The sequence below is a fragment of the Pistacia vera genome, unplaced genomic scaffold (assembly GCF_008641045.1).
Source record: "Pistacia vera cultivar Batoury unplaced genomic scaffold, PisVer_v2 Contig909, whole genome shotgun sequence".
Lineage (NCBI taxonomy): Eukaryota > Viridiplantae > Streptophyta > Magnoliopsida > Sapindales > Anacardiaceae > Pistacia > Pistacia vera.
Window position 1 is genome coordinate 20,092 of NW_022196789.1, and position 11,970 is coordinate 32,061.

Here is an 11,970-nt window from a genome sequence, read left to right on the forward strand (position 1 = left end):
ATCCCAAATACTTCAAGTGAATCAACTTTCCTATCTCTTCAGGTAAACTCTCTGATTCTTGATTTATGCAATTCTCAATATCGAGCACTTTTACTACTCTCAACATTCTGCAAACATTTAAAACTAAGGCTTCGAAAAGAGTGGGAACCCGTAAAGAGAGATGATTGAACAACAAAAGAGAACGACAGAGTGGATTACAATTTTGAAGCACAATGTCCGTCTTTATCCCAAGATTAAAAGCTTGTCGCCGAAATGATTTTGAGGATTGTGTTGAAAATTTGGCTTCATCGTTAATGCATACAAACTTGAGCTCTTCTGCCTTCCGAATTGCTAGATCCCGTAAAAGATCATGGACTTGACATGTTTTAATCCTCCCTCGACTTGTTCGACCTATTTGAATCAGACTTCTGTAAATCAACTTATTCAAGTTTTCCTCAGCCTGATCTTCCATTGTTTCTTCCTTTTGTGAGATGAAACCTTCAGCCACCCACAGTTGAATTATTTTCTTCACTTCGATTTCATAATCTTCTGGAAATTGGCCGAGGTACAGGAAGCACACCTTCAATTCAGAAGGTAAATTATAAAAACTTAAAGCCAGTAAGTTCGAGATTTCAATGGAATCATTTGTTAAATGTTTCCAAATGTGGTCACTTACTGAAGGCCACTCATTTGGCTGCTTTGTAGATAATAACCCAGCCAATATATCAATGGTAAGTGGTAGGCCACGGCATTTTTCCACCATTTTCTTTCCAAGTTTCTCCAAAATTTCATCTGAATCATAGTTCCTAAAAGCTTTGTTGCAGAATAACTGCCAACTTTCTTCTGGTCTTAGAAACCGAAGTGCATGAGGAAAAGTATTCTCATCTACGCGCTCAGCAATCTCTTGGTTGCGAGTGGTGATAATTACCCTACTGCCGTTTTTGTCATCTGGAAAGGCCTTTTTGAGACTCTTCCAAGCTTCTTTTTGCCATATATCATCAATCACCACCAAATATGAGTGTCCTTCCAAATATCGTTGCAGATGTCTCTCCAGTCCTGTTATACTCATGTTCTCCACCTCTGTGATATCTCGATCTTATTGAAAGAATACAAGATTCTTTTAAGAAGATCTTTAGTATCATAATCTTGAGAGACAGAAACCCAGGCACGGTGATTTAATTTACGCTGAATCTTTTCATGATGATAAAGTTTTCCAGCAAGAGTTGTTTTACCCAAGCCACCGGTGCCATAGATTGAGATTAAAGAACGCTGTGGCTTATTCTCATCAAGCAATTGAGCCAACAATGTGGCAGCATCATCCTCGTAGCCAACAACATTTATTTCTTTAAGCTGGAGGGAGATGGTTCTTCTTAGTTCCTTCAATTTGCCAAGATCGGAGCTCTCTCCGTCTGTCTTATTGCTAAAATGTTGGAGGTTATAATCTTTACTTCTACGGGAGGCTTGAGTGAGTCTCTCTTTTATTGCTTCAATCTCTTGTCCTATGCCATAGAGATCGATCTGTTCCTTTGTTTTGCTGCAAATGCAAAAAAACTTTTTGAAGGTATTACTGAGACCTGGCCTTCCTTGTGAAGTACTCCCTCCTGGATCGTCATTGTAGACGTAAAAATCTACCTGTATGGAAAGGGGGGTCTGATCCCGCGAGGTTGAGGCCACTAGCGATATGCTGTACCTGCGCACGTAGAAACACACGCGTGAAGCGAACGGGAAACACCGGGGTGGTGTTTGCCGTAGACACTCTGACGCTTAAGTCAGCAAGACTGAAAGGCTAATATAGTGAGGGCTAGGGAGTAAAAGGTTACCAGAAGTCTAGTCGGGGACTGTGACTATGGCGGTGATGTGAAACTCTCAAGTCAGAGCTTTCGGTGTGAAGGTAGAATGTCCTCCCTTCTGAGAGGGCTGGCCTCTGCTTATATAGTGACTGTCTGGTCTCCCAATCCTGATAGAAGTAGGAGTCCTAGTATGACTCTAATGCAAACCCTAGAAAAATTAGGGCCGTGGTAAGTTGTCTTACCAGTGTCCGAATAGGAAGGTGATTCTGATTAGGAGAGTAACTTCCAGTAAGAAAGTGATCAGGAGTAGGAAAGTATTCTGAGGGGGCCGTGGGCTCTGGATTCACCCATGGACCTAGGAAATGGACTGGGATTAGGAGGCTCGTGCCCACGTGGTTTGGGCCGGCTATACATTGTACCGAATGGGCCTAATCCGGTAGGGTCATATCAGGATTGGGCCTGGCTTCTTCTTCATTGTCGCGCCCGTTTTCTTATTTGGGCCAAGGACGATTTTTGGCCCTAACAGTTTGCCCCCCACTCTCTGAGTTAAGAGTGTCTTAAGTTAGAGAGTAGGAAGTGATCGATGGGCGCTCCGTCATCCTTCCGGGATGACCGGTTGTTGGTGTAGCTGATCCTGCGGGTGACTTTTGTCCCGGGGTCGTTCGGTATCCACTGCCGATCCGGAGTAAGCCATCATTGGAGTGTTGTGCCCGATCGGTGTGAAGGGCCGAAGGACGTACTACGAGACTTTGGGGGCTCGTAAGCTCGTTCGGTACGTCCTACCGACTGGAGGGGTGTGCGGAGTGGATTAAAGAGTCGGTCGGTCGTCCGGATCGAGCGGGTGATTGTGTTGCTAGACCGGCGAGAAAGGATTAGTAGTGTTTAAGCTGACCTTGAGGACCAGTCGGTCGCCAGGGGCGAGCGAGGGGATACTTTAATAAGGGATCCGCTGGGTCGGTCACCCGGGGCGAGCCAAAGAAGGTGAGAATCAAGAGCTGGGTCGGTCGACCGGGAGGGTCGACCAAGGTTTAGGTTGAACTTCTCCGGGTAGGTAGGCTGGTACTGAGGGGCGAGTGGCAACTCTTTCTGATCTTGGTAGGTCGGTGTCTCGGGTCGGGTGGTTGATACTTAACGTTTTTGGCAGCCAGGGGCGAGGCTTTCGATCGGTCTGTTGGGTTGGGTTGGGTGATCGAGCCAACATGTCAGATTCTGAATCGGCTAGTTCGAGCGGGATTGCGACAGACTCGGGGGATGAGTATGAGCGTGCCCCGACTATAGTGATGATGCCCGAGGGGGGCGTTCCTGTGGGCGTGCCGAGTGGAGCTAGTATAGCCTCTCCAAGGTCGAGTGAGGCTGGGCCGAGTGGCTCGAGCAGGCATGGGAGGAGTGGGGAAGACTCCGAAAGGGTTGATAGTCCATCTTCTTCCAGAAGTGGCTCTAAGGAAGAGCCGAGCCAATAGGGCAGCAGGATTTTGACTAGAGATTATCCGCCCGTGCTGAAAGATAGTGATGTGTGGCGCATCCGGACCTTGTATCACTTTCCGAGCTCTGTTGATATCCGGATGCCGCGGTCGTACGAGCGAGTTGATTGGGAGGCAAAGGGCTGGATCAGTGTTTACGAGAAGTGGTTTCATGACGGGTTGAGGTTGCCTGTGCCTCGCCTCGTCTGGGAGGTGCTGAACCACTTCATGATTGCCCCGTCTCAGCTTATGCCGAATGCTTGGAGACTGCTAATGGCTTTGGAGGACCTTTGCGTTCGGAACCAAGTGAGGTTTGGGTTGCACGAGCTGCTGTATTCCTACTTCTTGAATGAGAACGATAAAGAGAAGGGTCGTTACTTGTTGAACTTGAGGCATGATCGGTCTTACTTGGTGACCGACCTACGGTCCAATGATAAGAACTGGAAAGACCGATATTTCTACCTGAGGGGTCAAGCTGTATTTGGAGCGAGAGGACAGGGCGAGATCCCGATCGGCTGGCGAGCTACTGGTGAGAGCTTAGTTGTTTCTTTCGTACTTTGATTACTAAATCTTGATTGTGTTTTTTGTTTGCAGAGCTTGAGTTCAATCGGGCTGGTCAGAGCGGGGACGGCTTGGACGTAGCGACCCAGAGGGTGTTAGCCATCCCATTAGAGCAGAGGGATTGGCGAGTAGTGCTAGCAGAGTCCAACCTGAGGACCAGCATTCTTTGGGCCGGGGTAGAAGCGATATAGAGAGGTACTCCCTTCTCCTCGCTGAAGCAGACTTGGGATGTGCTCCTGAGTCGATACTGCAACCATATCATTTTTGGTGAGTCCGAGCTGAACCCACTAACCGTTGGAGAGTTTGCACTTGCAGAGTCGCTGATGAAGAAGTTAACTGTTCCGAGCGCAACGAATCTATCGCCCGACGCCACGAGAAGAGGAGGAGGGAGTCGTTGGCTAGGACGAACATGAGGGTTAAGGACGTATTGGCGACGCCGCCCAGTCAGTAGCCGCCGAGCCAGCAGCCTTCAGCAGGAGCCGGGTCGTCCCAGGCTGCCGTTATGGATGAGGAGGCCGGGACTATTACTATCATGATTCCGACTACTACATCGACTTATTTCGATGCGACATCTATGAGTAAGCTGGCCAACTCTTTCTTGTTCCCGGCGGACGAGACACGCCTAAACCAGATGGGTACAGTTGCTGCCGCCGATTGGGGTGTATCCCGCGCCGTTCAGGTATGGCAGTACTTGTTCATTTTCCTGTTTTTAACTTTGTTCTTATTGCTGAGTTTTGTTGTGCAGGTACTCACTAGCAGTCTTCATCTGAGGAAGTCTGTCGTGGCGCAGGAGAAGCGGATACAAGATGTATCCACGGCCAACACTGGTTTACGCCAGAGGGAGGCAGTGTCCCGGAAGGCTGAGCAGGAGAGTCAGCAGCGCCTCAGGGATAGTGAGGCCGAGAGGTTACGGCGCTAGTTGGCCGAGAGGACAGCGGAGGTCGAGTCCCTCAGGGAGCAGTGCATCTCCATTGCTGATGACGCCATCATTAAGGCCCGAGGCGAGCTCATGCTGGAGTTCAAGGAAGGGCGGACCTCTCATTGGGATCCGAATGAAGACATTCTACTCATGCGGGAGTTGTTGGAAGAAGGAACTGGTCATCTGGGGGGGCAGGACGAGGAGCAGGCGCCTGACTTTAGTCAGCCGGGGCAGTCGGGTGTTGGGGACGTGAGCGACCAGGCTGCAGGGCCGAGCACTAGCGGTGCGGACATGGCTACTGATTTGGTGATGGAGGATGAGGCTCGTACTGAGGATGCTTAGCGCTTTCTTTTATTTTTGTATTTTGGGGCCTGCAATGCCCTTTTGTCTGGCGTGTGTGCCATTTTTTGTATTTTGAACTGGGGCGCTTGATGCCATATTTACCACCTTTGACTGTTCTGATTTCTAGTGTTGTCTCCTTGGATGAATGAACTGTTCTTTTATTTCTCTTCTTGTAGGTGCGTTATGTTTGTGTATGTTACCTCAGCGTGGCCCAATGGCTAAGGCATGTAGGCTTTATGTTGGGCTGGGTTGGTGCTTTGCTTGTCAATGGTGTAGGAATCATTCGTTCGGTCTAGCCGACCGAGTGTGTAGTCCCCTGGATGAATGACGTTGCATCTTCAGTTCAGTTCTTGGGTCGAATGGGGCCGGTCCCAAGGTGCCAAGTCTTGGATCGGACAGGGCCGATCTGAAGGTGTCATCGTGAGTCGAGCGGGGTCGATTCGAAGGTGTGAGTAATTCATCGACCAGGGTCGATTTGAAAGGTGTCCGTATGTATCGGGCAGGGCCGATTTGAAGGTGTCCGTACGTTTATCTGGCAGGGCTGATTGAAGGTGTCCATACGTTTTATCGGGCAGGGCCGATTTGAAGGTGTTCGTACGTTTATCGGGTAGGGCCGATTTGAAGGTGTCCGTACGTTTATCGGGCAAGACCGATTTGAAGGTGTTCGTACGTTCATCGGACAGGGCCGATTTGAAGGTGTTCGTACGTTCATCGGGCAGGGTCGATTTGAAGGTGTCCGTACGTTCATCGGGTAGGGCCGATTTGAAGGTGTCCGTACGTTTATCGGGCAGAGCCGATTTGAAGGTGTAAGCAATTCGTCGACCGGGGTCGATTTGAAGATGAGAACTTCTAAATAATACTTCATTAAATATTTGGCCATGAGGCCGACTGTCTAAAAGGAGGTGGATAGGCCTACTCATCATTTTTTTTTTTAAAATGAAAAGAAACGAAAAACAAATACTCAAAAAAGACAAGATTCACCTAGAAGTAGTAGCGTTTGAGGTGAACGGCATTCCAACTGTTGTTGATGTCTTTGCCCTCGGGGGTCTGGAATTTATAGGCGCCCTTCCCTACTGCTTTGATTATCTTGTAGGGACCTTCCCAGGTGGGACCGAGTTTGCCAGAGTTGATCTCCTTGGTGTTTTGGAAGACCTTGCGGAGGACCAAGTCGCCTATCTTGAAAGTACGGATCCTTACGTTGCGGTTATAATGTCGGGCGGCCTGTTGTTGGTAAACTGCGTTACAGATGCTCGCCCATTCCCGTAGCTCGTCCACAGTGTCTAGGTTCTGGCAAAGGTTGTGACTATTTGATTCCTCGTCCGCCTATTGAAGCCTAGTGGATGGAACTGATACTTCAACTGGAATGACTGCTTCGGAACCGTATGTCAGGGAGAACGGGGTTTCACCAGTTAATGATCGAGCCGTGGTTCGGTATGACCAGAGGACTCCGGGTAGCTCGTCTGCTCATGCGCCCTTAGCTTTCTGCAATCGTTTCTTCAATGTCTGTATAATAGTCTTGTTTGATAACTCGGCTTGGCCGTTAGACTGGGGGTTGCGGGGTGTTGAGAAGCTCAACTTTATTCCCCACATGCCACAGAAATCCCTGAAGCCTGAACTAATGAACTGGGACCCATTATCGGTGACAATCTCCTTTGGTATTCCGAACCTGCAGATTACATTCTTCCAGATGAAGGCTTTTACCTCTCGGTCTCTGACTTGTGCGAAGGCTTCGGCTTCGATCCACTTGGTGAAGTAGTCTGTCACAGTCAACATGAAGACTCGTTGCCCCGGTGCAGTAGGTAGCTTTCCCACTATGTCCATTCTCCACTTCATGAATGGCCAAGGTGTGAGAATGGAATAGAGTCGTTTTGGTGGGAGGTGTGAGGCGTGGGCAAACCTTTGACAGCTGTCGCACTTCTTAGCGTAAGCGGTCGAATTGGTGCGTATGGTCGGCCAGTAGTATCCCGCGGTGATCACTCCATGTGCAAGACTGCGCCCCCCCGCGTGGTTGCCGCATTCGCCTTCATGGAGTTCGGCTAGAACACTTTGGGCTTCTTCTAGGCTTATGCATTTCAGATAAGGGCCCGATAATGACTTTTTGAGGAGTTGGCCCTCATGCATGGTGAATCTGGCAGCTCTTGCTTTCAGTCGGCGTGCTTCGTTCTTGTCAACCGGGAGCTCATCGTCTTCCAGGTATCTTATTATCGGGGTCATCCAGTAGTCAGCTTGTTAAACGCCCATGGCCTCTACGGGAGACTTGTTCGGTGGTGGTTCCTTCTAGTTGGCTGGCCACTGCATGAATAAGAGGGGAATGGATGACTGGAAAGAACATGGGAGTGCCGAGCCAAGGTTGGCGAGGGCGTCGGCATGGTAGTTCTCAGCTCTGGGGATCTGTACGATTGAGAACTCTTCGAATTTGGCCTGCAGCTCTTTGACCATGCTCAAATAGGATGTCATCTTTGAATCGTGTGTTTGATACGTGCCTTGTAGTTGATTGACTACGAGTTGGGAGTCGGACTTCACTTCTAGTCTCTTGGCTCCAATTTCTCTGGACAAGGAAAGTCCAGCTAGAAGGGCTTCATATTCAGCCTCGTTATTCGTGTATCTGAACCCACACCGGATTACTCTCTGGATGATGTCTCCCTTTGGTGTGATCAGTACTATTCCGAGTCCACTTTCATTGACATTACTCGATCCGTCTACTAGGAGAGTCCACTTTGAGGGTGGTGCGCCGTTCATGCATAGTAATTCTCTTTCAGCCTTGGTGGTGGCGCTTGGTGTGAAGTCGGCAATAAAGTCTGCCAGTGCCTGGGACTTGACGACGGTACGGGATTGGTAGGCTATATCGAACTCACTAAGCTCTACTGTCCATTACATGAGTCAGCCTGATAGTTCTGGTTTGTGCAGTATCTTTTTGAGTGGGAAGGAGGTGATTACAACAATGAAGTGGCACTGAAAGTACGGCCTGAGCTTCCTGGATGCATGGACTAGGGCGAGGGCTAGTTTCTCCAGTTGACTGTACCGAGTTTCTGCGTCGAGGAGCGACTTGCTCACATAGTAGACCGGTAATTGCTTTGATCCTTCTTCTCGAACTAGCACTGCCGAGATGGCTGTCTCTGAGACCGCTAGGTAAAAGTAGAGTTTCTCCCCGTCCACAGGTTTGGAAAGAAGTGGGGGTGTGGTCAGATATCTCTTCAGCTGTTGTAAGGCTTCTTCGTAGGAAAGGTTCCAGTTGAGCTTCTTGGACTTCTTGAGGGCATGGAAGAATAGGTGGCATTTGTCAGCTGATCTGGAGATGAAGCGGCTCAGGGCGGCCACTCGTCCTGCAAGGCGCTGGACATCTCTGATGCAAATCGGGGATGGTATGTTGATGACCGCTCTGATCTGGTTGGGGTTTGCTTCTATCCCTCGCTGAGTAACCATATAGCCCAAGAATTTACCTAATGAGACGCCGAATGAGCACTTGTCTAGGTTCAACTTCATGTTGTACTTCCGGAGAACGGCGAATGCCAAGCTAAGGTGGTCAAGGTGTTGTTCGGTGATCAGGGACTTGACGAGCATGTCATCGATGTACACCTCCATGGTCTTCCCTAAGTGGTCAGAGAACATTTTGTTGACCAGACGTTGGTAGGTGTCCCCGGCGTTCTTCAGTCCAAATGGCATTACTTTGTAACAGTAGGTTCCCCTCTCTGTGATGAAGGCTGTCTTCTCTTGGTCGTCCGGATGCATCAGAATCTGGTTATATCCCGAGAAGGCGTCCATGAAACTGAGGAGTTCGTGCCTTACGGTCGCATCTACCATCATGTCGATATGTAGGAGTGGGAAAGAATCCTTGGGGCAGGCTTTGTTCAAGTCAGTGAAGTCGATGCAGACTCTCCACTTCCCATTCTTTTTCTTTACGACTACGACGTTTGCTAGCCATTCGGGGTAGTGGACCTCTCTGATCATGCCGTTGCTTAGGAGCTTTTCAATCTCTTCATTGACGATCCGGTTTCGCTCAGGTGCGAATTTCCTCCTCCTCTGCTTGACTGGTGGGTGATTCGGATCTGCCTTGAGCTGGTAGACCATTTCGTCTGGATTGATTCCGGTCATTTCGACGTGGGACCAGGCGAAGCAGTCTTCGTTCTGTTTGAGAAATTCTATCAGCTTCTCTCTTGTCTCGGGTTCGAGGCGGGAGCCTATATGTGTCTTTCTCTCCGGGTCATCCGGATGTATCTGCACTTCATCCAACTCCTCAATAGTCGGTTGGTTAGGCTCGGTTCGAGGGGTTGGATGAGACTGTAATTGCTATGAAGAGTTTCCTTTGCCTTTGAAGGCGTTCTTGTAGCAGTCCCTGAAAGCTTTAGGGTCGCCCTTGATCTCCCGTACTCCCCACTTGGTTAGAAACCTGATCGTCTAGTGGAAGGTAGATGGGACTGCCTGCATGTCATGGATCCAAGGGCGGCCCAAAATGACGTTGTAGGGAGATGGGTAGTCGATCACCAGGAAGACAGTCTGTTTGTTTATTCCACCGGCGTAGACGGGAAGGATGATCTCTTCGACAAAGTATTTCTGCTCTGAGCTGAACCCAACCAGCAGTGTCGGTCGCCTGTTGATGTTTCCTTCTTCTAGTCCCATTGCCTTGACTGCTTCGAGGAACATGATGTTTGCTGACGAACCTCCATCTACGAACACCCTTTTCACTAGGATGTTGGCAATCTGCAGGGAGACGACTAAAGCGTCGTGATGAGGAACGGCCAGGGTGATCGGTTCATCATCTTCAAACTGAATTACCTGATGAGAGTGTGATCGCGAGACCGGATGGATGGACTGTACTTCATGGTGGTGGCTGGCTCTAGCATATCGCTTGGCTGATAAGTAACTTACTCCACTGATCTCTGATCCTCCAGAAATGAGTGAACAGAAACCTTTCGGTGTGGGTTCTCGTGGAGGGGGTGACGGTTCTTTGGAGCTTTTCTGGCTAATTGTGTTCTTCCCCTTGTCAGTAAGCAGATCACGGAGATGTCCCATTTTCAGAAGTGCGGCAACCTCGAGCCGCAAGGCAATACAGTCTCCGGTGTTGTGCCCATGGTCGTTGTGGAACTCGCACCACTTGGTTGTGTCTCTCCTTGCCTCGGGATTGAGCTTGCCAGGCCACCTGACGGTGGATCCCAATCCTTTCATTATTGCTACGACCTGGGTTGGCTCAACATTGAGGTTGTACTCTGGTATCTTGTGTTGGTTCGATCCGAACTGCCTGTTATCATTTCTCGCGTGTTGGCGATCATAAAGCTTCCTGACTCTGCTCATATTGCGTGCTGGAGGTTGGTAGCGGTGCTCTACCGGTCTAGACTCTGGCTTCTTGTCGCTCCGCCTTGATTCGTATCTAGAATGGGTAGCTCGGTTCATCTCATCTTCCTCCCATCTTATCTGGATAACCGCCTAGGCCAGAGCATCTTCCATTGTGGTGCAACCTAGCTTCGTAAGTTCTTTGTACAGTTCTCCGTCTGGGAGGAGGCCCTTCCTGAAAGCGTCCACAGCAGTCTCAGGGTTACAGGAGGGGATAGAGATCTTTTCTCTATTGAATATGCTGACATATTCTCTCAATGGCTCTCCCCTTCTCTAGTATATTCGGTATAGGTCGGCCGATAGTTTCTCTAGTTTCTTGCTGCTGGTGAATTGCCCCACGAAGGTGTCAGTAAGCTGGGTGAATGAGTCGATGGATCCGTTCGGGAGGTTCGTGTACCATTGGAGTACCGGTCCAGATAGACTAGAACCGAAACTCTTGCACATGCAGGCTTCCCTAAGCGGTCGGGGTATTGAGACTGTAAACATTCGCTGCTTGTACGAGGCTATGTGGTCATCCGGGTCGGTGGTACCATGATACGGTTTCATGTTGGGGATGGTGAATTTCTAGGGCATGTCGGCTAGGGCGATCTCATCCACAAAGGGTGAATCAGCATAACTGTGGGGTCTGCTCTTCTTGGTTGGGACCGACATACCTGGAATGCGTCTCATCACTACCTCGACGTCGGCCAGTCTTTTGGCCAATACTTGTTCCATAGGGGAGGGGGATACTACCTGGTCATTCTGTCTTACTGGGTTTGCTGCTGCATTCGTTCTCAGCACATCCTGTTGGGCCATCCCTCGTGGGGTAGTCTGATAGATCGTTCTGTTGTGCATTCCTTGATAGCATGGATCTTCGTTCATCCCTTCCGGTTGGATGACTCCCATTGTCACTGTTCTATTGTTCCGCTCTACATGAATGGTTAGTGGAGTCGACTGGTAGTTGCTCGGTCGGTCAGGGTGGATGAGCTCGAGTGCTGGAGTTGGTTTGGTTTGGCCATTCAACCCGCGAGAGTGAGCCGAGCCGAGTGGGGTTTGTGTTTGGGTTGTGGACTAGAGCGGGATGGGGAGAGTGGGCAGGTCTTGTGGGTGTGGGCTTTCCGTTATTGGATTATCTTGGTTACGAGGTTGGGATGAGTTGGCTGATGGTGTTCTGCTGGCATATCTTTGTCTCCATTAGTCAAAACGGAGTGATCCAGTGCCAGCGCACTTAACGGACGCGGCTCTTTACCGAAGATCGAGGGCTGATGCTCTGGTGTGGAGAGTGGTTGCATGGATGGGATAGGGGCGCAGAACCAATTGGGAGGTACTTGGTTGGGCAAGAACTCGAGATCATAGAATTGACCCACCTTCTCTTTTAGAGACTGGTTTTCAGCCCTAATGGTGGCGTTTTCGGTCCGGATTGCATTGTTCTCGGCTTCCAGTGTGGCCACCTTGTCTGAATTTTGTTGCATGAGAGAGGTCAAGACCTCCAGTCTGGCCTCGAGGCCGGCGTTAGCGTTGTCGGGATTGTCAGCCATGGAATGTTCCTCCACGTAGCAAGGTTCGTCGAGCCGAATGATCGCTAGAGGCCCCACGGTGGGCGCCAAACTGT

General features: G+C 49.8%; 1 pseudogene; it reads right to left on the bottom strand.

Moving 5' to 3' along the window:
* Nucleotides 1–518: 518 nt before the first annotated feature.
* On the bottom strand, nucleotides 519–3,403 carry LOC116119871 (annotated as a pseudogene).
* Between the last annotated feature and the right edge of the window lie 8,567 nt (nucleotides 3,404–11,970).